The sequence below is a fragment of the Rattus norvegicus genome, chromosome 19 (genome assembly GCF_036323735.1).
Source record: "Rattus norvegicus strain BN/NHsdMcwi chromosome 19, GRCr8, whole genome shotgun sequence".
NCBI classification, from domain to species: Eukaryota; Metazoa; Chordata; class Mammalia; order Rodentia; family Muridae; genus Rattus; species Rattus norvegicus.
Genome location: NC_086037.1, coordinates 58231524 through 58257651, shown reverse-complemented (window position 1 = coordinate 58257651; position 26128 = coordinate 58231524). Strand labels below are relative to the sequence as shown.

The window sequence follows — 26128 nt, the reverse complement described above, 5'->3', positions numbered from 1 at the left end:
TTTTCCCTTACTGCTTTTAATATTCTTTCTTTATTTTGTGTGTTTGGTGTTTTGACAATTATGTGACGGGAGGTGTTTCTTTTCTGGTCCAATCTATTTGGAGTTCTGTAGGCTTCTTGTATGTCTATGGGTATCTCTTTTTTTAGGTTAGGGAAGTTTTCTTCTATGATTTTGTTGAAGATATTTACTGGTCCTTTGAGCTGGGAGTCTTCACTCTCTTCTATACCTATTATCCTTAGGTTTGATCTTCTCATTGAGTCCTGGATTTCCTGTATGTTTTGGACCAGTAGCTTTTTCTGCTTTACATTATCTTTGACAGTTGAGTCAATGATTTCTATGGAATCTTCTGCTCCTGAGATTCTCTCTTCCATCTCTTGTATTCTGTTGGTGATGCTTGTATCTACGGCTCCTTGTCTCTTCCTTTGGTTTTCTATATCCAGGGTTGTTTCCATGTGTTCTTTCTTGATTGCTTCTATTTCCATTTTTAATTCCTTCAACTGTTTGATTGTGTTTTCCTGGAATTCTTTCAGGGATTTTTGCGATTCCTCTCTGTAGGCTTCTACTTGTTCTCTAAGGGAGTTCTTCACGTCTTTCTTGAAGTCCTCCAGCATCATGATCAAATAAGAGTTTGAAACTAGATCTAGCTTTTCTGGTGTGTTTTGACATTCCATGTTTGTTTTGGTGGGAGAATTGGGCTCTGATGATGCCATGTAGTCTTGGTTTCTGTTGCTTGGGTTCCTGCGCTTGCCTCTCGCCATCAGATTATCTCTAGTGTTACTTTGTTCTGCTATTTCTGACAGTGGCTAGACTGTCCTATAAGCCTGTGTGTCAGGAGTGCTGTAGACCTGTTTTCCTCTCTTTCAGTCAGTTATGGGGACAGAGTGTTCTGCTTTCGGGTGTGTAGTTTTTCCTCTCTACGGGTCTTCAGCTGTTCCTGTGGGCCTGTGTCTTGAGTTCACCAGGCGGGGTGCTGCCCAAGGGCTCTCTGCAGCGGCAGCAACCAGGAAGACCTGTGCTGCCCCTTGCAGGAGTTTCAGTGCACCAGGGTTCCAGATGGCCTTTGGTGTTTTCCTCTGGCGTCCGAGATGTATGTACAGAGAGCAGTCTCTTCTGGTTTCCCAGGCTTGTCTGCCTCTCTGAAGGTTCAGCTCTCCCTCCCACGGGATTTGGGTGCAGAGAACTGTTTATCTGGTCTGTTTCCCTCAGGTTCCGGCGGTGTCTCAGGCAGGGGTCCTGCCGCTCCTGGGCCCTCCCACACGGGAGCCCAGAGGCCTTATACAGTTTCCTCTTGGGCCAGGGATGTGGGCAGGGGTGGGCAGTGTTGGTGGTCTCTTCCGCTCTGCAGCCTCAGGAGTGCCCACCTGACCAGGTGGTGAGGTCTCTTTCCCACAGGGTCTGGGAGCAGAGAGCTGCTGCGGGCCGGGATCCGCGGGCGTGGGACTTCTGGTAAACACAGGAAGTGCCTGGTCCCTGGCCCCAGTCTTACCTTAGCATCTCCTGATACTGTCATCATATTCTGAACTCATCCAAGGATTACTCCATCCATTCCGATCAGAGTCCTCAAGCGCTAAGTATTGGAAATCCCCTCACCAACACAACCAGCAGTGTCAGCCTGATCTCCTAGTCACTGTTCTATTGCTGGGAAGAGACTCCATGACCACGGAAACTCTTATAAAAGAAAGCATTTGACCGGGACTCATTGACAGTATCAGAGGTTAGTCCATTATCCTCGTCGTGGGATGATGGTTCTGGAGAAGTAGCTGCACATTCTGCATCCTGATCTGCCAGAGGGAGAAAGAGAGAGACTGACTGAGCTTGGTGTGGGCTTTCAAATCCTCAAAAAGCCCATTCGTAGTGACATACTTCCTGCAATGAGGCCACACCTTCTAATCCTTCTAATCCTTCTGAAGAGTTCCACTCCCTGGTGACTAACCATTCAAATTTATGAGTCTGCTGGGGACCATTCTTGGTTAAAGCCTCACAGTGTTCCTTAATTCAGTCAAGTTGACAAATGAAAGCTGATCAACTGTGGGTCCACATCCAGTCTGCTGCTGGGCATGGCCTCTTAGGGAGGTGGAATGACAGCACTTATCCCACTGCCTCCAGGTGGTGGTGAGCTTCAGGGAAGCACCCACAATCTGCTGGAGGCTGGGGTGTGAAAGGACAGTCTGAGGTGTGGGAAGTTGGAACTACTTCAGGGGTCCCCAGGCCAGTGACGAGGCTGGGGCGATGGGGTTCTCTGACTCTTGGACATCCAGGCACTGCTGAAAAGAGCAGAGAAAGGAGTTGGGGGCCCAAGGACTGGGGACAGCATCTAGCTCAGGGGCAGGGGAAAGGGGAGCTCGTGTCTTGTCCCAGTAGTGACTGTCCTTAGCTTGGCAGAGGTAGGCTTGGTGGTGGTTGTGGCTGGGAGCACAGAGAGGCTTTCTACTGGAAAATTAAGCTGCAGCTCTGTTGTGAAGTCCTCCTCCATGGCTCCCAGTGGCAGGTCTTGATGAAGGAGACAGTCTATGGTTCTAAGCAATTTATTGGTTGTTGATGGCAGAAAAGGGATGCATAACGTACCACACCCACTTTGCAGGGTGGACATGAGATGAAATACTTTTTGCAGTGAGGAATGTCTGGGAAGGGAAGCTTATTGGCTAAACCCTCCAGGCCTCTAGGTACCTCATTAGCGTGGAGATCTCTGTCTCGGGGCTACATGACCACAGGGCATGTTTCTTTTATGTGAGGAGCATGACACGTGTTTCAGGACAGTTGCCCAAGTCTCAGGTGTGTGCCCACCGAGTCTCCAGGTCTCAACCTGCTCTATCTTACCAAACTGCCTGGTATGGTTTTACCCTCCAACAACTGCAGCCAAGGCATTCTTTATTATAAAACATTGTTAATTCTACCACATCCAAGGTTCCTAGTCTTTCCTTCAGATTTACTTAGGAAATCTGTTCTTACCACAGAATCATATACTTCAATCTTGTAGTTTCTTCTAAGTCTATGAAGTACCACTTTCCCCACTGGCAGGGTTTATATCACTGAACTATGTTTTAACATATTGTGTGTGGAATGATTCAATTTTTCTCAAGCTGATGAATTTATTTCCCTACACGCTTTGTCATGAATTTAGCCTTCCCTTCAGTTCTATTGATCTTTTCTCCCCCCTATCCTGGCACCAAATGTACAGTATTTTAATGACTAAAATATTATAACTTTCTCCGGTTTGTTTGATTTCAATATTTTAAAGTTAATTTCAGACCTTCAGTGATATAATCATTTATCAACTTACATATAATTTGCTCAAGACACGCAATGGAATTTTGCTTGGAACTGCACTCAGTTCTAGATTAATTGAAGCATGCAAATGAACTTACATGTTATCTTGATAGTGTTGGGTCTTCTTTCGACAAACGTGGAATATTTTTGCATTTATTAAGGTATCTTTATGCCCTTTAATAAAGTTTCAGAATGTACTTCATAAATATTTTATGCAATGTTGCTTGTTTTCTAGATATTTTAAAATTAATTTTGCTAGTGTGATTTTTTTCTCATTATATTTTCTTATTTATTTCTCTGGCAAGAATTCAAGATGAAGCCTTTCCTCAGTTGTAATGTCCTGATTCTCTAGTGGCAAAAGGCACCTGAGCTTCAATTCCACAATGTGCAACATGATTTTCTTTATGTCTGATATGATGACATGATAGACATGATTTTCTATATGTCTGATACAAGTTAATCTAGATTGGAGACTACTATACCCAACAGTCTGAATATGGCCCGTTAGTATTTTCAGAGCAGCAGAGCATCAAAATGTGCCTCCGTGTCGGCTACCTTTTGGCTCAAATAAAAATCAAACTCTAATTCTGGAGGAGTCTTAAACTTTGTGGCTTTTGAAACTGTGTTAAAAATCACATGTAAAGGGCCCTAGGCTAGCCCTGAAATGACCTCGTAGCTGAGGTTGGCCTTGCTCTCCTGAATTTTCTGGGTCTACTTTCCAAATGCTGGAATGACAGATGTTGATATCACCTGTGGCCAAAATGCAAACACAAACCCTTATGAAAAGTTAGCTCTAGACATAGGAAGGAGAAAGGAAACCATTATTTAAGTTTGACAGCCTAGAGTTTGGGAGAAGCATAAGTAATCGCCTAGGATCTTGGACATATGGCAAAGTTAAAGTAAAAAGATAGTGAACTCAGAGCCAGAAATCAGTGTGGTGTCTGTAATCTGTGCAGATACCTTTCAGTAGCTGAGTAGAATCCATGTTTAAGACATGTGATCCAGATATCAGTGACATCATCATTAGAAACGGATTTGATGTCTCTGGTTTGTTGTTGCTGTTGCTGCTGCTGCTGCTGTTTAAGTACAAGCCAGAGGGGAAAAGACACTTGTTGAACAAGCCTGGTGATCTGAGTCTGATCCTTAGCATCTAAAGATATAAGGAGAGAATGAACTTGAAAGAGTTGTCTGGTGCAGGTGGCACATGTATGCCCCACCCTATCCCCATTCCCAGCGCACATGCTCATACACAGAAGTAATAAACAAAATTGATGAGGATAAAATATAAAATTTAGCTATTTTTCAGCAATATGCTGCTTAGGAGGAACGAAGGTATGCCGGACTGTCAGAGTCATAGGAGGAGGGTCTGCAACAGGCTCTCACATGCGTGGCTCAGGATCTTCTACATGGTGTGTAGAAGCAGTCCAAGAGCTCTTTCATGGTCCTCACATGTTGCTCAGTGAATTTAAATCCCCACTGTCTAAGAACACGTGTTCCACCCTCAACGCTGCAAAGAAAAGCCTTCTGCCCTGTTTGTTCGTTGAAGAATACTGTTAAGATGTTATTACAACTAGGTATTAAGTGGGGTAATGGAGTATAAAAGACATGATAACAGTAGGGGGGACTAGGTTGGGGGAAAGGAATGGAGCCAGGCAAAGGGGAAGAGGGGCTTCAGAGGAGGACAGTGTAAGAGGGGGTTGGGGTATACGAAGTCCAATGATACATGGATGAAATGCCATGACAAAGCCCATTACTCTGTATGCCAATTAAAACAATTTGATGATGATGATGGTGGTGGTGGTAGTGCTAGTGGTGGTGGAGGAGGAGGAGGAGGAGGGGAGGATGAGGAGGAGGGGAGGAGAAGGAGGAGGAAGAGGAAGAAGAAGAGGAGGAGGAGGAGGAAGAGGAGGAGGAAGAAGAGGAAGAAGAGGGAGAAGAGGAAGAAGAAGAAGAAGAAGAAGAAGAAGAAGAAGAAGAAGAAGAAGAAGAAGAAGAAGAAGAAGAAGAAGAAGAAGAAGAAGGTTGTCTGAAAAGAGGGCTCAGCTGCTGGCAAAGTGCTTACATACAAACATGAAGATCAGAGTTCAATCCCCAGAACCTACATAGTAAGCAAGATGTGGTGGTGTATGCTTTTAGTCACAGGCAGTGGATCCCTGAACTTGCCAGGGGCTAGACTAGCCTGATCAGTGAGCCCCAGACTCTAGCCACAGAGATCACACCCCCAGAAAACAAAATGGGGGAATGACTCCTAAAGATGGTCATCAGCTTCCACACATGTGCACATACATGGATGCAGCTGCACTCACATACATGCTCTCCCCACCCGAACACATATACACTCACACATATGCAGAAAATCAAGCCCGTAATCCAGTAATCTAATGCTTGAGGTAATTACAACAGACACAGACATGGCAGAGAAACAGGTAAGTCCAATTGGTATTTTTTTTATCCACTACTTAATTTTAACCTTATGGATATCGAGACATTCTCAAGGATCTTTACTGGTCATACAGAAAAAGGAAAAAATTATGCCCCAAGTTACTTAAGGTCCAAACACAGATGGACAACTACTAAACCCTTTTTTAGAAGAATGCATGTGTCAAGGCAGAAGATGGCTTAGCAGGTACCACTAAGTCTACAGACCAGGGTTGCATCTTCAGGACACCAACATTGGAGAGAGAACATGGAGTCCCATAAGTGGATCTCATCTACAGCCCTCTGTCCCCTCTCAACTAGATCAAAGGAAGATGAGTATGTATATCTCCCATCGCTCACATCCCTTCCCTTTTGAGTTGGTTCTTCTCAACTTGCAGACATTTTTCTTCTTCTGCCAGGACTGAGAAGTCTTGAAATAATAATAATAATAATAATAATAATAATAATAATAACAACAACAACAAAAACAACCACCACTGCCACCACCACCACCACCACAACAACAATGACAACAATAATAAAACCCAAGAGGATACAATGTTACCTCAAGCAGTCTGGTCAGGATACCAGCATTTGAAGCTGCCATGGTTTCAAACTCCTGGCCATATAAATGTGCCTCCGACATCTAAGATTCTGCTTCCTAGATCCTGGCCCCACCGTAATTCATTTCTGTGAGTTTTTTTTTTAAACAGAGAGTTCCCTTATAGAAACCTCTTATGTTTTACTGCCTCTATGATGAACAGATTAGCTTTGCATTTGCGAAATTAAATTACTTTCCCTAAGTATTTCTTAATTTTTGTGCATATGCCACTGAAAATTCAAAGAGCGAGTGAAGTTGTTAGCTGCACTTTAAATACCAGGAAATGTCTGTGTGGGGAGGAAAAGGGGAGAGGCGGAAATTAACTCTGCTTTTGAGATTGAACACCAGGGTGTTTGTTCCGTGGTGTACACATCTGGAGCGCCAGCATAGAAGGGGAAGACAATTTCCGAGCTCAAATTTTGGATGTTTCTTGTGTCAGTCTTCTGGATCAATATTATCTGCTCGGGAAAGAAAAACGTTGAATTAGAGATGAACCATCAAATGCCGCACAGCACGGGAAGTGCGGACCCTGAGATCGAGGTGGCCTCTGACAGCTGCGCTGAGATTTGTCCCAATATTACATCTCTGACATCCTTCCGGCATCACAAATCCTCTTCCCCCCAAATAGTCCCCCAGAAACCCCTAATCAGTGCTCTTGTCTAAAAGAACAACAGTCAAATTTTCTCCTGTCCTCTTAAATCAGTCTCTGGGTGTTGCAGATTAAATCGACAAAAGGTATGTTAATAAGAGAAAACGTACCCATTTCAACAGTGGGGCTAATGAGCGAAGGAGATGGCTTATTCCGCAGATAAAATTAAAGGTTTATATATTCAAGTTGTAGACGGGACAGTTTCAGTGGGGAAACAAACAGGTTACTTTAGAAATAACGAGAATTTCCTTTCTTTCTTGTTTTTCTTTTTTTGTACAACTATTTATATTTGGGGGACAGGGAGTAGGTGACCAAATGCTGCTTCACACATGTGGAGATTGAAGGACAGCTTGTAGGGGTTGGTTCTGGGGTTCGAACTCAGGCTCTTAGACTTAGCAGCAAGCACCTCTTCTCACTGAGGTATCTTGCCAGCCCCAAATAATTGTTTTTGAGAACTGATAGGATTTAATGTAGTGCGTGTGGTACTATGAAGATGAGTGCCTCACATAGTAAGAACGACTGGTATCCAAAAGGATAAAAAAGCCTTAAGGAACTCCCCCTGTGTGCATGGAGAAACGAGAAATGTATACTGTTGATTGGTGAGGGGGTCAATTAGAAACCTGTTACAGAAAGCCAAACGGAAGTTCCATAAAATTACAGCCACTGTGTGAGCCAGTTAGTCTATGTCTTGGTACGTTTCTAAAATATATCTATCAAAGAGTTCTGCGTTCTTCCATGTTTTATGAGGGGCCATCGGTAATAGCCACGGAACCAAGCAGCTATCAATGGATGAAGGGATAAAGAAAATGTGTTACATGCTACAATAAAGCACTAGTCAGCTATGAGAAGAATGTAGTCTTGTCAGGTGATGTAACATGGATCAAATTTGTGGGCATTATGTCAAGCTGAGGAAGTGAGGCACAGAAAGATGAGCCCCCTGTGACCTTACCCCAGTGTGGAATCTGAAGGAGTTGGTCTCATAAAAGCTGTGGGTAGAATGGTGGTTACCAGAGGCTGGGGAGATTGGGGAAAGGGGGTACGGATCATTGGCTACTGAGTCAGTAGATAGGAATGAGAAACTGTGATGTGCTGTCTAATGGCAGGGTAACTGGATACGTAAACTGTCTTATATGTCTCAGAAAAAAGTAAACCGCACTATGTGTCTCAGAATGCGTAAGCAAAGGGCATTTTTTGCCATAAAAATGACAAATTGTGGAGGGGAGCATATTTTTAAATAGATTGACAGATCGTACAAAGGCCCATCAATGTGGGAAATATTGGTTTATATTAGGTGAATATCAACTTGGTTTTTTAAAGGGAGACCGTGTGATACGTTTTCTGCATGGATCTGAGGGTGTTTCAAACATTCTGGGGGTCACAGAACTACCCCAAAGAGAGATATCTCTACCCAGTTCTCTCCTGGTCTTTCCTCTGTGAGGAAATGAACTCGAGAAGGAGTTGGAAGAGATTTAATTCCCTTTGGGTCAGCTAGATCCCCAGAAAGCCTTTCTTTCTGTGTGTGAGTCACAGATGAACATTTGTTTTGAAATTATCTTGATGTCAATGACAGATTTTTTAAAACTACAAACCATGGCAATTAATCTTGATCAGTAACAGCATGAGGATCCACTAAGATTGTCACGTATCTGGCACATTTAGATCTTATGTTCCCGGCACTGTTGTGGATAGAAAATAGAGGTCTCTCTGATGCCCCTTGGTATTTGGTTAACAGGGGGTGGTGTGTACTTTGAGTATTGAACCCATGTCTCTACAGCTAAGTTGTCAAAGATATCTGGTGTCTGTATCAGGGTTTTAAGCTTAAGTCAGACACCTTGAAGTACAATGTATTTGTTCCTCTGTGGCCACAGAAAGCAAACCACCTCCCCTTTATATATTATACAGGAATTTTAGGAGCCCAAGTTTCTGTTAAGTAATATCCATGATGCCCAGCATGCTGAGTCACAGTCCCGAGGAGGATGCTAGCCCTGCTGGCTCTACCTCCCTGCCTCCCTCTTTTCCTTCCCCACCCCTCCTCCTTCCTTTCTCCTTCCTCTCCTTTGCTTTCTCTCTCTTCCATACCTATACCATGCCTGTTTTTTTCCATACAGATCCATGGATAATGTAAATATCCACCACCTATAGTTTTTTTTGGAAAAAACCTGTCTTAAGGGGTGCTATTGCAGAATCGAGTTGGTAAGCTTAGAACCCATTCTTTTGTACTAAGCAGTGTCGTGAGGTTGGGAGGTGTTCCTCATCCCTGAAGAGTTCATTTTTAATAAGTCCATTTTAATCAGCTTGGCGTACTGACTGAAAGGCGGTTTGCTCTGGAAGCACAGAATAAGTGTTGCTGTGGTGATCAAGAATCTTCAGGCCATTTTCAGAGCTAGGTTTCATTCTGTGACATGCTAATTACAAATTAAGGAAAGGATGAGGATTTTCCCCCCTGAGAAACCACGTGCTTCCCAATATCCCATTCCTTATCTCAGAGAGTGAGCAGAAATACACTGAAACCATATCAGCAATGGGCAGTGATCAACGCCGACCCATCCCCTGCCCCATGAGGTTCTCAAGTCAGGCCTGATTGGTGCACACGATCAAGCTTCATCGTATTTACCATGTATACAGACAGGATGAGAAGTCTTTATGGAGAATTATAACATAATTTACGTCTCGCATACTCTGACAATCTGCATTAACTGGAAGATTTGTTTAAGTTCATGGTTCCCATTGTGTGAATTTTCCCGGGGAGAGATGAACAAGTGCCTATTTGCCAAGCTAGTTTGGCGAATGGATGCGTTGACTGGGATTACTTGCAGAGACACAGATGAGGTAGGATAGGCCACTCAGGCAGCTCTATCACAAGAAAGCCCCAGCTGGGAAGGCAGCATCCCTGGAGTCCTGCCCTACTTCCCCAACACACACACGTTGCAGACAGCTCCATTGAAGAGAATGCTTCCTCTAGCAATTTTATTGCTTATCCTTATCTGGAAGGACCCATGACTCCTGTGGACTCTCTTAGCCTCCCAAGGGTGTGCGTTTCCTTAGTTTAAGTCACTGGGGCTGCTCTCCTGCCCCAGGAGGGAAGGTTTCAACTCCTATAACCATATAACTGTTTTCCATTAGCTCTCACTTAGCGGCCCTGATACAGAACTATCACTTTAGATTTAGAGCTAAGGCAAAGTGGGGAAGCATCTCCATCAGTCTGTTGTACTCTCTTGGAGTAGATGAGCGATTGTCATTTAGCTTTGTTTTGTGGAAGGTGAAGGACAAACCCCCAAGTCACATGGCTGACAAGCAATAGCTCGAACGTTACCTGAGTCCTGACTTAGTCCCAAACTAAGCAAGGCTGTGTGGTCTGAGACCCTCAGTCAGCCCCTCCTGCTTCTTTCAGCAACAATCCTTCAGACACATTAAGCCTGTCATACTTTATTCAGAATTTCACTTCATTTCTTTCAACAAATATAAAATAAAGTTAAATCTTTCCTCCGGGAACTTGACACGAGAGACCTTTAGGAATTAGAGCTTCTTCAAAACTGCTGTCTCATCGATTTATATTTGGGAAGTTTGCCTTCCCTATAGCACATATTTTTTAAATGAGGTGAGAGGAAACTTTTGGTTCCTGTTTGGTGGAAAACTCCCAAGATGCCATTAATCAACTGTACAGTGACTTTTCTGGAGGAATTCTCCAAAGAAATTAAGCAGATGGCAACTTTAATTGGTCAAAGCAGTCTCAGTATTTATTGCTATAATTTATTCTTCTATGAGTCATCTTTGTAGAAACAGAGAGCAAGATGCTAAAATAGCCCAGTTTCAAGAACTCTAGAATATTCCACGCAGCGAGCTTCAGTCCTTCCTGTGTCCACTTGGCTTAGCAGGCAGGACTCAAGAGATCCTCTGACTTTTCATGGCTGTTAGAATTTATTGGCTGTGGAAGCAATGACAGGTTTATCATTGTTATTTGAAATTCTAGTTAATTCTAGTTTGGCTGTTGTTTGCGGGCCGGGTGAAATATAACATTGTAATATATGTTCCTTCAAGGTTTCATGGAAAATGCGAAGGCAACCTCATTTGTCTTGTTCCTTTGTATAGAAGAGTAGTGAGCCCCCTCCCTCTGGCTGCTCCCTGCAGGGTGTGGAGTCAGGTATCAGATTAATCAGCTTCTGGTTGAATCATGCATTCGTCAGCCAAGCAATTACCACTATCTACCCAGCTGCCCTCCTGGCTTTTGATAGATGCTCATGTGTTATGTCTCCATGTCTACGTCACTACAAACACACTGAAGGGTACAAGGGACCATCTTCAGTGGGTTAGGGCATCTCCTAGTTTTCTGCTTTGTTTTGGAAATGAAAATGCCAGTCTCACGATGAAGCCCAGGCTGGTTCTCAAATTGCTGAGTTCAAGTGATTTCCATGACCTTGGCCTCCGAGATTCTGGCACTTCCGGCATGCACGAGCCAGAAACTGACCTGCCCCGATGTCAAAAATCTTTCTAAAATGGAAAGAAATAATGAAACAGCAAATGATGTGAATCTTATATTTAATGTGTCGTGCTACCATATTCTTGAACATCAGAGTTTCGAAAATACAAAATGTCACAGCAGAGTGACATTTTATATAGCATGTCCTTTTGACTTCTTGAAGCAGTGACAGCTAACTAAATATTCCTACTAAAGTCCAGAGGAAGAACAGAAGTATGCGGGTTTTAAAGGAGCCTGGGTATAGATCCAATATCATGAATTATTTACCGATTCTTACTGTTATCCTGTTATTCTTTGACTAACAAACCCATCACTGCCTATTTCTTTTTTTTTTTTTTTTTGTTTTTGTTTTTTTTTTTCGGAGCTGGGGACCGAACCCAGGGCCTTGCGCTTCCTAGGCAAGCGCTCTACCACTGAGCTAAATCCCCAGCCCCCACTGCCTATTTCTATGATGGGAAGTAGTAATAGAATGCTTGAAACCACACCAAGTAGAGCCAGGCCTGTCTGCAATGAAGACAAGGGTTACAAGTTTAAGTCCAGCCTGGTATACAATAAGCCACACACCAGCCTGGGCTACACACTAAGACCTTGTCTCAAAGAGAAGTCTTCAGAGTCACCCATCATCTCTGGTTCTTTAATTTTCTGCCTCCTCTCCCACAGGCTTTCTTGAGCCCGTGGGAAGGATCATCCTTCCAATCACATTTAGTGCTGAGTGTTTCCCAGTCTTTCACTCTCAACACCATGTTCAGTTGTGGGGCCCTGTGTTAGTTCCCATCTACTGCAAGAAGCTTCGCTGATAAGAGTTGACCAAGGCACTGCTCTACAAGTAGAGCGCTATGTCACCAGGAGTCATTTTGTTATTCTGTTCCTTTAGTAGAATAATAGTATAGGCTTCCCCCTAGGCTAATGGTCTCAGGTTCTTGGCCACTGCCTTTCTTAATCAGTTTTCCTCAATGACATTTTATTGGGCATATTAACCACACATGAGGGCAGGCCGATGCTGGGTGTAGTTGGCCAATACAAAATGGACTCTATTGTTATTTTGTTTATGTTGTGTGTGTTTGAGTGTGTGTGTGTGTGTGTGTGTGTGTGTGTGTGTGTGTGTGTGTGTGTGCGCACGTGCATGCGCATGCAAGTGCGTGTACTTTTTTGTTTTCATATTTTTTGTCTTATTGATTTTCTTTTATTTTGTTTTATTGATTTTTATTTTTCATTGTTTTTGTTGTTGGCCATATCTTCTGTTTGTTCTTTCAGATAGAAAGACCATGAAGTGGGTAGGTTGGAAGGTGAGAAGAATCTAGAAGGGTTTTGGTGAGGGGAAAGAATATGATCAAAATATAATGTGTGGGTCATTATTTTAAAATAAAAAAATAAAGGATTATTTAAATAATAACAAACCAATGACAGTGGGTAGCATTTCTTTACCAGTTAGTGGTTTTATTTTCCAGTTTCTCCTTTTTGAGATAAGACATGTGTGGATGACACTGTTCTTAAAATTAAAGATTTTGGGGGAAACATAAATTCCTTGAGTATCTACCATGGTAAGTTGGGAAAGCCATTATGAAAAGTAGGATAGAGGCTTCTCAGAGAAGTAAGAATGATGTCTTACATTTCTACTGCACCACAACCGAAAGCGACTTGGGGAGGAAAGTGTTTATTTCAGCTTACACTTCCACATCACAGTTCCTCATTGAGGAATGTCAGAACGGGAACTCAAGTAGGCCAGAAGGCCATGAAGGGGTGCTGCTTACTGGCATGCTCCTCATGGCTTGCTCAGCCTGTTTTCTTATAGCATCCAGGACCACAATCCAAGGATAGCAATGCCCAGAGTGAACTGGGCACTCCCACATTGATCACCAATCAATAAAATATATGACAGACTTGCCACAGGCCAATCTGGAGGGGACATCCCTCAATTGAGGCTACCTCTTTAAAAATGACTCCAGCTTGTGTCAAACTGACATGGAATGAACACAGTTCAAACTATCATAAGATCTAGCATTGCCACTGTTGGGAATTTCTCTAGACATTATAAAAGCATTATTTCAGTGCTGCGGAGACAGCTTAGCAGTTTAGATCATATACTGATCATGCAAAACATCAGAATTTGGTTCCTGACTTTTACCTTTAGTGGCTCTCAAACACCTATAACCCTAGCTTCAAGAGCATTAACTCCTTCTTCTGTCCTTTGAAGACCACTGAACTCACATGCACAAACACAGTCTCTCTCTCTCTCTCTCTCTCTCTCTCTCTCTCTCTCTCTCTAAAAATCTCTCTCAAAAATAAAAAGACTTTTTTTTTTAAAACAAAAGGTCTTAAACATTACAATGGTCAATGAGACATTTTTTCACAATGACAACAAATGGAAATCAACTAGGAGTCACTTGATGTGTGTGTGGATAAATAAGATGTGGTATATACTTACACTGACATGTACTGAACATGCAGAAGAGGGAATCCTACCTTCTTCCATGGCATAGGTACACATTGATGATATACTGATAAAAAGCACAACCCAGGAAGAAAAATACCACAGGATCTTGCCTATATATAAGACCCAAGGAAAGATCAAATACCTAGAAATAAATTATAGAATGCTGTCTACTAAGATTGGGGGAAGAGACAGTATAGAGACACTGGCCATGTGGGCTGTTATAAGAAGAATGTGTTCACATGGACAGACCCATGGCTCCAGCTACAGATGTAGCAGAGGATGGCCTTGTTGGGCACCAATGAGAAGAGAAGCCCTTGGTCTTGCCAAGGCTGGACCCCCAGTGTAGGGGAATGTCAGGGTGGGGAGGCAAGAAGGGAGGTGGTTGGGGATGGGGAACACCCTCATAGAAGAAGGGGGGATGGGATCGGGGGCTTATGGATAGGAAACTGGGAAAGGGAATAACATAACATTTGTAATGTAAATAAAAAATATCCAATAAAAGAAAGAATGTGTTCAGGAGAGAAAGATTGCAGCATGTACTTCATAGGAGAAATTAGTTCAGAGCCTAGATCTTAATAAGTATTTTAAACACACACACACAGTCACTAACATACACACACACACATACATTCACACACATGCATACATTCATGCATACACATATTCATGGAAACATACATCCACACATCCACCCATCCACCCACTTAGCCTTTGTGCAAGGTGATGGATTTGTTGATGAATTGTCTATGAGGACAGCCGTGAGGGTCCCACAGAAAACTATCCCAATTAAGAACCTCCCATGTAAGCCATTTTAATTTGTCAAGCGAAGTTGAATACATCCACAACAATGAAAGTAACGGAGAAAATACCCTAAACTGCAGCTATAGACAGAGCACATTCCAGACAGGGTCATGAGAGGGAGCGCTGGACACAGAGGTGACATAAACCCCCAGTGAAACTCTGCTGTTTGAACTTTCATATTTCCGATTGTGAACTTGACAAGCCGTGAGCTGGTAAAGAGCACAACCATAATTCACAGAATATCTATTAGATGAGTCGGACCCGAGAAAGTGATAGATGAGGCACCGGGAGGGAGGACATCATGTCCCTTTCAATTTTATTAAAATATGGTTTAAGTGGGTGTAATTAGATTCCCCAGGCACTCGCTGAGCATGTAGCGCAGAGAGGCTGTCAGGGACTCGACCTGGAGTGGGCAGGAATACACTCGCTTTGCTCAGTGGACCAAAGCACCTGGGGTGCACCCGACACAGAGCAATGCTTTCAGGCTGCCATTGACAATTAGCACTGTTGCATTTGAGCCCCAAATGAATACAACACCCTTCCCACAAAACGTTTACGACGGCAGGAGGAGGATATCTTACTGAAATACGAGGCGGAAGAAGAACAGAGACGAGAGCATACTTGTGGCTCAAAAGTGCTTACCCCATCCCCAGTGTGATTAATTCTAAAGCTTTACAGGGAAATGTTATTTTTAACTGGAGAAGTTAGCATGCTTGGCGAGTGGAAAATAATGAAGGGAGATGTAGAGTGGGGAGGATCTTGGGAACAAAATAGAAGAGTGTGTCTTAATTCGGCTCGTACGAGGCACAAAAGAATGAAAAGTTAATCTGCAGCCAGAAGTGGAAGTTGGCAACTGACTTGCTAACTTTGAAAATTAGATTTCTCCCCAAGGCCACGTGTGATGATGCCGTCTCAGCCCGTAGGAGGCAGAGGCAGGAGGATGAGGAGTTCAAGGGTGGTGTTAACTGCAGAGTTCAAGGCCCGTCTACCATCTATGAGACCCTGTTTCTAAAGAAAACCAAGAAAACAAGTGCCCTCGAAGTTCCAAACTCAAATTAGGTCTGAAAGTTTGTGGGCGGGTTTTGTTCTTATGTTTTTATGTTTTCTGAAAATGACAGCGACCTAAGATATGGATAGGTTGTGAGGACTTATTATTGTGTTTTGAGAGAAGCAAATCAGTCATTATAACACTGACTTTGGAGAAGTTTAGGAAGAACAGGGCAAGGAGGGAGGTTGTTAAAATAATAGAGACCAGAGAATCAGGGACCATCAACGAGCAAGGAAGATGAGACAGAAGGTGAAAGAATCAGACTGTGCTGAGGGCCCACGTTCACTTAGCTCTGCCCCCTGGCCTTTTCCTACTTCAGGGCCTCATGTAGTTGCAGTAAAAATGGAATCTGTACCTTTCCACTTCACATGAGGGTTGGAACTAGAAACTATATCATTACTAGCTACTGACGGCAAACTAGCATCCATTAAACTCGTTTCCAGCAGGATAAGTGTAACTTTGAGGCAATAGACGTTACTTTTGAAAGCCCTGGAGATGGCCAAAGGGAACAGAAGAATCTCAGTTATTTATTTATTTATTTATTTATTTATTTATTTATTTATCTAATTTTGTGTGTATGTATGTGTGTGTGTGTGTGTGTCTGTGTGTGTGCCACAACATGTGTGTGGAGATCAGAGAACAACTTGCAGGAGTCACTTCTCTCCTTCCACCACGTAGATCCCAAGAATTAAAGTCAAGTCATCAGGCTTGGCAGCAAACACCCACTGAGCCATCTCACTGGACTTGGGTAAATGTTTATGAAATCCGGAGAGGACACTCCAAGTAAGATCTCTTTCTGCATCATGCTTTGCCAGAGATCACGACGTCAAAGAAGAAGCCATAGTCTTGCAGGTTGCCAAGGTCTGGGAGTATTCCATACTCCATAGAATAAGAGATAAGAGGGAAAAAAGACCCAGGATGGAAAGCTCCAGATCCTGTGTCAACTAAGACCTTGGTTTAGTTTGATCTTGACATGCAGAGAGAGCCTGATGCTGAAGTAGCAGCAGGGATAGCTAGAGACATCAGCTGCTTTTCATCCTTCAGCCTCATGTGACACAGTAGCAATTAGAATCAATAAATATGTCAAAAGGATTTGAGCAATGCGGAATCCAGGCAGAGTTTGAAATTTGCCAAATCAAGAACTCACTAATATCAGAACAAACACTAACAATGAATACTACCTATCATTTCCACATCAAAATGGATATTTAAGAGAAGAGAGCAGATTTCAGAACTCCTTTATTGTCAGTAATAAGGAAAACATTTAATATATATATATATATATATATATATATATATATCAGTCATGTGAACTAAGAGAACAATGCATTCCTGATTGAAAAGAAGAAAACAATGGAGACGCAGCCCAAGGTGAGTCAAACCTTTAACTGCCAAAGAAGAAAATGTTGTATCTGCTATAGTTGCGTTTTCAAGGCCATAGAGGGAACAGTGAACCTAATGAGGGACTGGAAGATTTTAAATGAAGATGTTTAAAGTAAAAAAATGGAATCCCAAGTAATTTCTAGAATGAAGACATAAAATACGAAGTCAGAAAAAGTTAATGGACAGATTTAGCGAATAGAAGAAAGCAGGAGGGGACGGTCAATTCAGAGATGTGGAATAGAGATGGACAATTCTAAAGAGGAGGGGCATCAGAGCTAAAGTCAGGGAAGTTGAATAGAAGCCTGTGGGGAGAGGGAGGGGATCAGCATGAAGGGTAGGGATGACAATGGGTGGTGATGGGTAATACGACCGAAGTACCTTGCTCACCTTCGTGAATATGTCATAATGGGACCCATTTTCAGTCTTTCATTTTAAGTATAATATTTTAAATTTATGATTTGAGAATTCACACATGTAGACCATGTAATTTGGTTACATTTGTCATTCTCTGCTCTCCAGCATTAACTCCCCATGGACACCCACCTCATGACCCCATCTAACTTTGAGTCATTTTTCTTAACTCACTGCCTCTCTTATGGAACATTTTTATACTACTAAAAATAGGAAATGAGTCCCACCTCTGAGACTGGTGAGAGACAAGAAATAATACAACAAATGCTACAGAATCTGAGCCCAGAGGAGGGGGAAATTGGACCAAAATTGCTTACCTATTTGATAGTCGTGAGTGTCCAAAATTTGATGAAAACCACCAAACTCTCAATGTAGTATGGTTAGCAAATGCCAAAGATGGTCAGCTATAAGGGTTTGGTTAAGCACATGGCAGCCAAATTGCTTTAAACAGAGCGAGTGAAGAAAGCAGGAAATGAAGAGATTCAGGAGGGGACTGGAAACATAAATCATGAAGGGTTCCTCATGAGAAAGAATCCCAACAATGAGTTCCTTTTTACCATTTGTTTAAGGAAATAGTAAGAGGTCTCTTATAGAGACTCCGGGGTCTTCTCTGAGAGCCAACATGGACTAAAGATGCTTCCACATAAAAGAAAACTAAGGGCTGGTTTAACACAACAAGGAAAATCAAAGTTCAAGGTAAGGGGGTGTGACCAATGGAAGACATGAAATGTATCAAAGGGGTGTATATGTGTGTGTGTGTGTGTGTGTGTGTGTGTGTGTGTGTGTGTGTGTGTGTGTGGTGTGCATGTGTATGGGTTGGGGGGGCAGGGTATATACATATGTGAGTGAAATGCCTTTGGAAAGTAGACGAGGATGCCGTATCTCTTAGAACTGGAGTTGTAGGCTGTTGGGAGTTTGGAACCCAAACTCTCTGGTCCTTCGTAAGATCAGTGCTCTTAACCTCTGAGCTAACTCTCCAGCCCTTTACTTTTGTGTGTTCAAAAATAAATACTAAGGTTTAAATAAAGTGAGGTCACTTCTTGTGGGGATGATTGTACACGTGGAACAATATATGTAACAAGGGCACAGGTGACTGGAGCCACGTGGAACTTCACTTCTATGTAACTTTTTTTTCATGAAGAACAAACGACAAGGAGTTAAGAAAAAGTACAGTAACTTCTCAAGTAGCTTCTGCTAACCAGAATTTTACAGGGGAACAAAACACACTGCAGAAAATGGATGTGGGAAGGATATTTTTCAATCATCCCCAAGAGGCAGCATAATTGTCATGCTGATGACATGTTAATGATTTAACTCATTCCCTTCAGTGGATGTCATGGACTTTAATGGCCTCATGGAAATCTATCCAAAAATGACTTACACACAAGAGAGTGAACATAGCCATCAACATTGGGGATGAGAGCAGAGATGTTGCTATAGACAATCAAAAGATGATAAGGGCATATTAAGAGGAAATGGTAAATGCAGTCAAATGAAAACGCCATACTATATCAGGGAGACAAAAAGCTACAAATGATGACTGACTTTTCCTCAAAAAGCCAGAAAACAATGTGACCACAAACCCGAAATCCAAGCTCAAAAGGACATACTGGTGAAGACAGAATTGGCCTGATGTAAATTAAAACTGTAGACAAAATTCTCCCTCTCTCTCTCCATCTCTCTCTCTCTCCCTCTCCCCCTCTCTCTTCCCTCTTTCCCTCTCTCCCCCTCTTTCACTCTCTCCCACCTCTCTCTCTTCCTCTCTCCTTCTCTCCTTCTCTCCTTCTCTCTCTCTCTCTCTCTCTCTCTCTCTCTCTCTCTCTCACACACACACACACACACACACACATACTCACACCCAATCAATAATTTTCTTTTATCAAAAAACCTCTAAATAGACTCATGGACACACAGTGCAAAGTCGAAGAAATACCATCCACCAGAGAAATTCTCTATCAGAAATGTGAGTAGAAGGAATTCCCAACTTGACATATGAGACCAACAACACAGAAATATTAATGACATCACAAGAAAATTACATGCTGCCATCTCTTATGATCATAGCTTCGGATATCCTTGATGCGATGTTAACAATTTCAATCATGGAATACATCCACAGAATTTAATTTTATATTAAACAAATCAATCAATGTGATTTGCCACTTTAAGAGAATTATGGAGAAGTTTTGCTCAAATTGTCATACCTGTCCTGGGAGAAATAAAGGCTCACTCTAGACAATTAATAACTTGATTATCGTTCAGGCTCAGATTCCTATTGTGGAAATGGTAGTGAAATGGTAGAATCTAATTAATATCGCATTAAGATCTAAGCAGGAGTGTCTATGCTAATGCCAAGAACTAGCCATTTCACACAGTTGCAGGCTTATATTGGATGTGGCTTAATCTGCAGATTATGTTATGCAGGGGAAGGTACTTTGTCCAGAAGTTAATTTTTTTAAAAAAAGTCTCATTGTAATTTTATTCTACTCCTGTCCAAAATGTTCGGGTATTATTCCAAAGAGCTGGGAATCATAGAGCCTGTTGTGACAGAGTTCTGGTTCTAATGACAACTTCACATGATAGGATCAAAAATATTTTAAGAGAAAGGATTTCTATTTTAGCTCATAAGGCCACTGAGGTACGCTTTGACTTGCCAGTTATACACACAAAAGCTACTCCCTGGAACTTCTTATGCATCATGATACCATGTGAGTTGCTCTTCAGTTTAAGAATTAGCAAGATCAAGGTGGGATGGCTAAGAGGTGGCTGACTCTCGATAGGTCTCCCAGGTTTCTACTTACAGGCCAATGCTCTTGTCTAACCTTTCAGCCTTTAGAGACTTGTCCCACATTATTTCAAGGCAGATTGAGAACCAAACCTCAGCCCAGTGCACCATCTCTTTCTAGACCATCTCTGGTGGCCCGTGGAAGACTTCTTAGAACTAGGAATTTCTACTAAACGTTTCTATTAGAGTTTAAATCGATGAAAGTAATTGTGGAAATCTCCTATTCATGAAATTTATGAAAACTACATGTGAGCCCAAAGGGGAAATGCTTAATTACATTAAGTAGAGCTCACGGGCATTGGAAAAGACCAAACAAAACAAAACACCCAAGCCACAGGATCATCTTCACCAATTAAAAAGCCAACGTTTTGCTTTTATTTTTTAATGCATTTTTTTGTCTCTGTGGCATATTTATTGGAATTAAGCTCTTGTAAAAGTTGGATCTACTCAATATAAGGAAGGTTGTTTTAAAATATATTTAAGCATAGGCGCCCTCTGAAAAAAACCTGAAGAGGTTACTCAGTGTGTATGTGTGTCTGTGTATGTGTGTATGTGTGTATGTGTGTATGTGCACACACGTCTGTGTATGTGTGGAGGCTAGTGGTCTAGCCCCAGCACCATTCCTCATGGATTGGGTTGTCCACTTTTTATTTTGAGTCAGAGTCTCTCATTGGCCTTTGATTTGTTGAGTAGGCTAGGCTACCTCACCATTGAGTCCCAGATACTTTCCTGTCTCTATCTCCTCAGTGTCAGAATTTCGATGGAATGCTACTGTGCCCTGAACCTTTCATGTTGATTCTATAGGTCACACTCAGACCTTCATGTCTACAAGGGCAAGCATTTTATTAAATGAATTATAGCCCCAGCACAGGAAGTAAACATTTAAAGCATGCCTTAAAAGATGCTCTCTTTTTAAAAAAAGGTTCTTAACATCTCCCAGCTTTTATCACCTGACATCAAATCCTGAACCTTCCGTTGAGTTGTCATAGACCACCATCCTGACCCCACCCTGATCCCAGCTCCACAAGCCTAGTCCCTGTTATTCAATATACACCCAAACTATGTATCTGGACAATCACGTACCATTTCCATGCTCAATGTCATGCTTCTAGAATCTTGGTTTATACTGTCACCTCTATCTGAATGTCCTTCTGTCTTGTCAATCTTTGTGTTGCTTATTTTTTAATATATTATTTGATTACTTTCCCCAACCTTTTACAGTCAGGATAAACTACTCTTCCACTTGTACGTCTACATATGTAATACATACATACGTACATACATACATACACACATACATAAATACATACAGGTGTGTGTGTGTGTGTATGTGTATGTGTGTGTATGTGTATTGGGACTTTTGCCTCAGTTATATTAATTATAATGAGGGATTGAGAGATTGATGGACCAGGGGCTGGCAATCTAAGCTAGCCCTTAGCTGAGTTTAGTAAAGAAAGTTTCACGAAAGTACAAACACATTGTTTTGTTCTGTAAAAAATATATATATATATATATTCTCCAGTTGATTTTTCCATCATATAAACACATTGGCATCATTGTGGAGTCTGCAGTGACAAAGTCTGCTGTCCCTACTGTCTGTATCTTTATGAAACTTTTGCAATCATCCCTCTACTTGAGTGTGAGCTTCAGAAGACCAAAGATGTAGTCAGTCACCTCTGACCTCCTGACCTGCTGCCCGGTGCTATTCCTGGCTCTTAGGAACGATGCATTATAGTGCTGGAAAGCACCAACCCAGAGGGCCTGCCACCTGCGTCCCAGTCTTACCACTCTAAATGAGAGACTTAAATAGAGGCCAAGAGTCATCTTTGGCTCTGTTTTTATCCCTATGGAATGAGGGTGATACGGACAGACAGCTCACATAGTAAACATAGGGTTACTGTATGGCATGCATACCTTACCCACCACAGACTATTACTATTATTCCTAATTACAAAACGCTACAGTGTCTCAGCAACTAATTTATGTAATCCAGGTCTCACCTCATTTTCATCCTCATTAAAGTGAAAGAGCTGATGCCTTAAGTTTCCTTCCGCGTCTCTATCACCTCACGATTCCTCATGATTCCGTGTACGGTTCACGGTGCCCTGCTGACATTTAGAATGGCTGCGTATGGGCTGCGAAGGTCAACATTTGACCCTGGCTTGCTTAAGAAGAACAGCTGACTCAGCCAGAGTCTGATCTAGTCTCCCAGACCAAAGAAATCAACATTAGGAAAACAAGCTTTCATCCTTTGTGAGCCTAAAAGTCTCTCCACGCCAAGTGCCATTAAGGATGGACTGAGCTCCCTATGACCCTTCTTGCCAAATCAGTTTTCCTCTGAGAAGGCTGCTAACAGAGCATTCTAGCAAGAGGAAAACTAAAGTCAGTTCGCTTTCATTTTTACTCTATATGTTCCCACTTCAAAAATATACTTTCTTGGAGCGTTATACAGAGAATGTTTCCGTTTTAAAGTTAAAAAAAATGTAAGTGTAAATTTAACCATCAAAAAGTAGTGTGATCCCAGAATACAGCAAATACAGAGGCGAATGCCAGCAGCAAACCACTGAACTGAGAATGGGACCCCTGTTGAAGGAATCAGAGAAAGAACTGGAAGAGCTTGAAGGGACTCGAGACCCCATATGAATAACAATGTCAACCAACCAGAGCTTCCAGGGACTAAGCCGCTACCCAAAGACTATACATGGACTGACCCTGGACTCTGACCTCATAGGTAGCAATGAATAACTTAGTAAGAGCACCAGTGGAAGGGGAAGCCTTTGGTCCTGCCAAGACTGAACACCTAGTGAACCTGATTGTTGGGGGGAGGGTGGTAATGGGGGAGGATGGGGAGGGGAAGAGTTAGGAGGATGTTGGCCCAGAAACCAGGAAGGGAAATAACAATCGAAATGTAAATAAGAAATACTCAAGTTAATAAAGATTTTTTAAAAAGTAGTGTGATAATTATATTTTACTAAGCATTTTCAAACTTTTTTTAAAGCTTCCTATTGCCAAAAAGATAGATAATCTCAGACCTAGGGCCTTTCAAAGAGTGACTGGAACTTGCCTGAAGTCAAGCACTTATAAGTAAAACAATAATAATAAAAGAAGCAAACATACTTCAAAACCTCTAAGAAATTGTGCTGCCAATCAAACACAGTGGCCTGATATTTAGCTCAAAACAGAAATGTACTCCTTCCCTTGTTAATGAAAGGACCTTACAGGCTGAGCATGACAGACTATCTTGCAGACATATTTCTAAATTGTTATTTCATACCTAAAGATAAGCATTGTCTATAGTAAGAATTAACAATGTTGATTAACTTAAACACAGGACCTTAAAACCCGGAGAGAGTCGAGGGCTGGGGAGAACTTGAGAACATCAGGGTAAATTTTCTTTTCCCTGCGTCTGACAGTGATTGTTTCTGGACCAGTGACCACAGTGGAACCTCTTGGCTTTTAATAGCAGTTGTGAGCCTGTTAGTGATAACATAGTCTGGTAACGGGAGATTCAGAGGCTACTCTCCGCACCCATAGTAGCACATATTGGTATTCATTTAAAATTTGTTTTGATATGTGACATTTAAATAACAAATCAGTGCTTATGGATCTCAGTGATGTTTGTTGTCTTGTGATTCCTGTGTGTGTGTGTGTGTGTGTGTGTGTGTGTGTGTTTATGTGTGTCTGTGTGTGTATCAGTGCCTACTTAAATAAGAATATAGCCAATATTTCTAAGATGTACAAGAATTTTCTGAGTGCTTTAATTAGGCAAGAAAGAAGAGGTTAGGTAACTCGGGGAAACACATGGAACTTTGTAAATTAAACATGGGCCCACACCACGGCTGCCTTTTATTCTACCCGTTGGCAGATAATAATTACATGTTTTGTCTGTGCTTTTTTTAAGGGCTGTGAATTTTAAATGATAATGCGCCTCTCACCTCAATGTGAGAAATTGAGTCCGTATAATCAGCTCAAGTTATCCCTGCTTCTCTGGTATCCTGTTATTTAAAGCCTACTCTTTTTCGGGAGTTAATTATTATATATTATCTTCCCTATAATTATTTTTTCTTTTTCTGCATCACTTATTTTCGGATGTCACAATTGCATTTAGTTGAATACCAGATAAAAATACACTCGTTTGCTGCGGTGTGCCCTCTTACTCTGCCTCTCTACTGATCTCAATTCCTTCTCATCTTAACTTCATGGAACTCCCCCTCCCCGCTTGTATTTCTTTGTGTTCTTCCAATGACCTCAACTTAAAGCCAGGCAAGATCTTCTCTGCCCTGGGAGAGAGGACTGGGTCTCAGCTGCATTTTGCGTTAACAAATAACTTGTTAGGAAATCTTTTTACTTTTATCTCTCTGTCTCCAAATCCTCAGAGGCCGGATTCTTCAGTTTCAAGGTCACTTGACTATATATGGCCTGTTTTCAGTAGGCTTGGCTGAGAGGTTAGTCATCAGTTGGGGGCAGAAGGTTTTCAAGATTTCAGGGTCTCACATGGTGGCTTGTACTATTAAGTCAAAATTCATTCCATAGTATAAATTGTATGTTTTATTTACCATGCTGTACTAAGAAAACACATGTGTGTGCGTGCACACACACACACACACACACACACACACACACATATACACACACAGGACAGACTCTTACACAGTGGCATTCCACATGATCCAGGAGTAGGCGTGACCTTTCAGAGAAAATGTGATATAGAAATCATATCATTCAGAATCCAATTCGGAGACAGAAGTCACTCGAATTGTTTCAGTAGAGGAAATTTGATTTCAAAAGTCTGTAGGTAAATGTGATGGTTAATTTTGATCACTATACTGATTAGAGGAACACCTATTGGAAATGACAGGGCCACTGCACATAAACTCACCAAAACTTTGGTTACCTGTTCACAGCCTATGTAAGAGAAATGATATAAGATCCCAGCCTGGAAAGGGGAGGGGCTTCTGCGGCTCTACTCCTAGTTGGGGAGCTATAGCCAGTTAGTTTATGACTGCTATAAGATAGAGTCACCTTTCTTGGCGGTTGGCCACTAACGTAGCCCGTGCCCCAGTGGATAACCTTGAAGCCATGGGTAGCCATAGGCATGTGAGCAGCACTAATTAATCTCAAGGAGCTATTTCAAAAAAGAACTTGAAAGCTGGAAGGGCAGGTAGGGAAGGGGAGTGGATGAGAAGGATTAGGGGGGGGGTTGGGGATTTAGCTCAGTGGAAGAGCGCTTGCCGAGCAAGCACAAGGCCCTGGGTTCAGTCCCCAGCTCCGGAAAAAAAAAAAAAAGAAAAAAAAAAAGAGAAGGATTAGGGGACAGGTAAAAATCAAGATTCATTGCATATATTTATGAATCTTTAAATATTAAATTTCTTTACAAAGAAATGCCTAGGCTATTAAGGAGACACGTCTTTTGGTAAATCTCTGAAGTCTTTTCCCAGAGAAGTTTAACTTAGGATAACAATCTGATCTAAGTAGGGGCCTCACCAGTCTCATGAATTAAAATGAGGTTTTAGACTAAATAAAGAGGAAGGAAATGGGGAGAGAACTGGGTACCTTTACTAACCTGCTCTGATGTAATCAAGAAGCCTCACCTTCCCTTCCTTTTATCACTACAGTTGGGAGCTGTTCCTGTTAGCTGCTCCCTTGTGCATTCCCCCACCATGATGGACAATACTCTTAAACACTCCCCCGCTTACACTGCTTCTTCTTAGGTGTGTGGTCACAGATCAAGAAAAGTAGTTAACGCACCAAGAATAATCAGCTGTTCACTAGGTAAGGCAGAAGGCAAAGAAGCAGCCTGAGCTATTACAGGAAGTGATTTCAGCAACAAGTTATCACTGCTGGGGTTGCGTTT

General features: G+C 42.0%; 1 long non-coding RNA gene across 1 annotated transcript; it reads right to left on the bottom strand.

Annotated features, from left to right (window-relative positions):
- Window positions 1-266: 266 nt before the first annotated feature.
- Window positions 267-23196, bottom strand: LOC134483646 (uncharacterized). Its single transcript, XR_010060481.1, has 3 exons — window positions 22275-23196; window positions 4228-10860; window positions 267-1781 (listed from the first exon to the last, which is right to left on the bottom strand). It is a non-coding gene; the product is annotated as an uncharacterized LOC134483646 (long non-coding RNA).
- Window positions 23197-26128: the final 2932 nt, after the last annotated feature.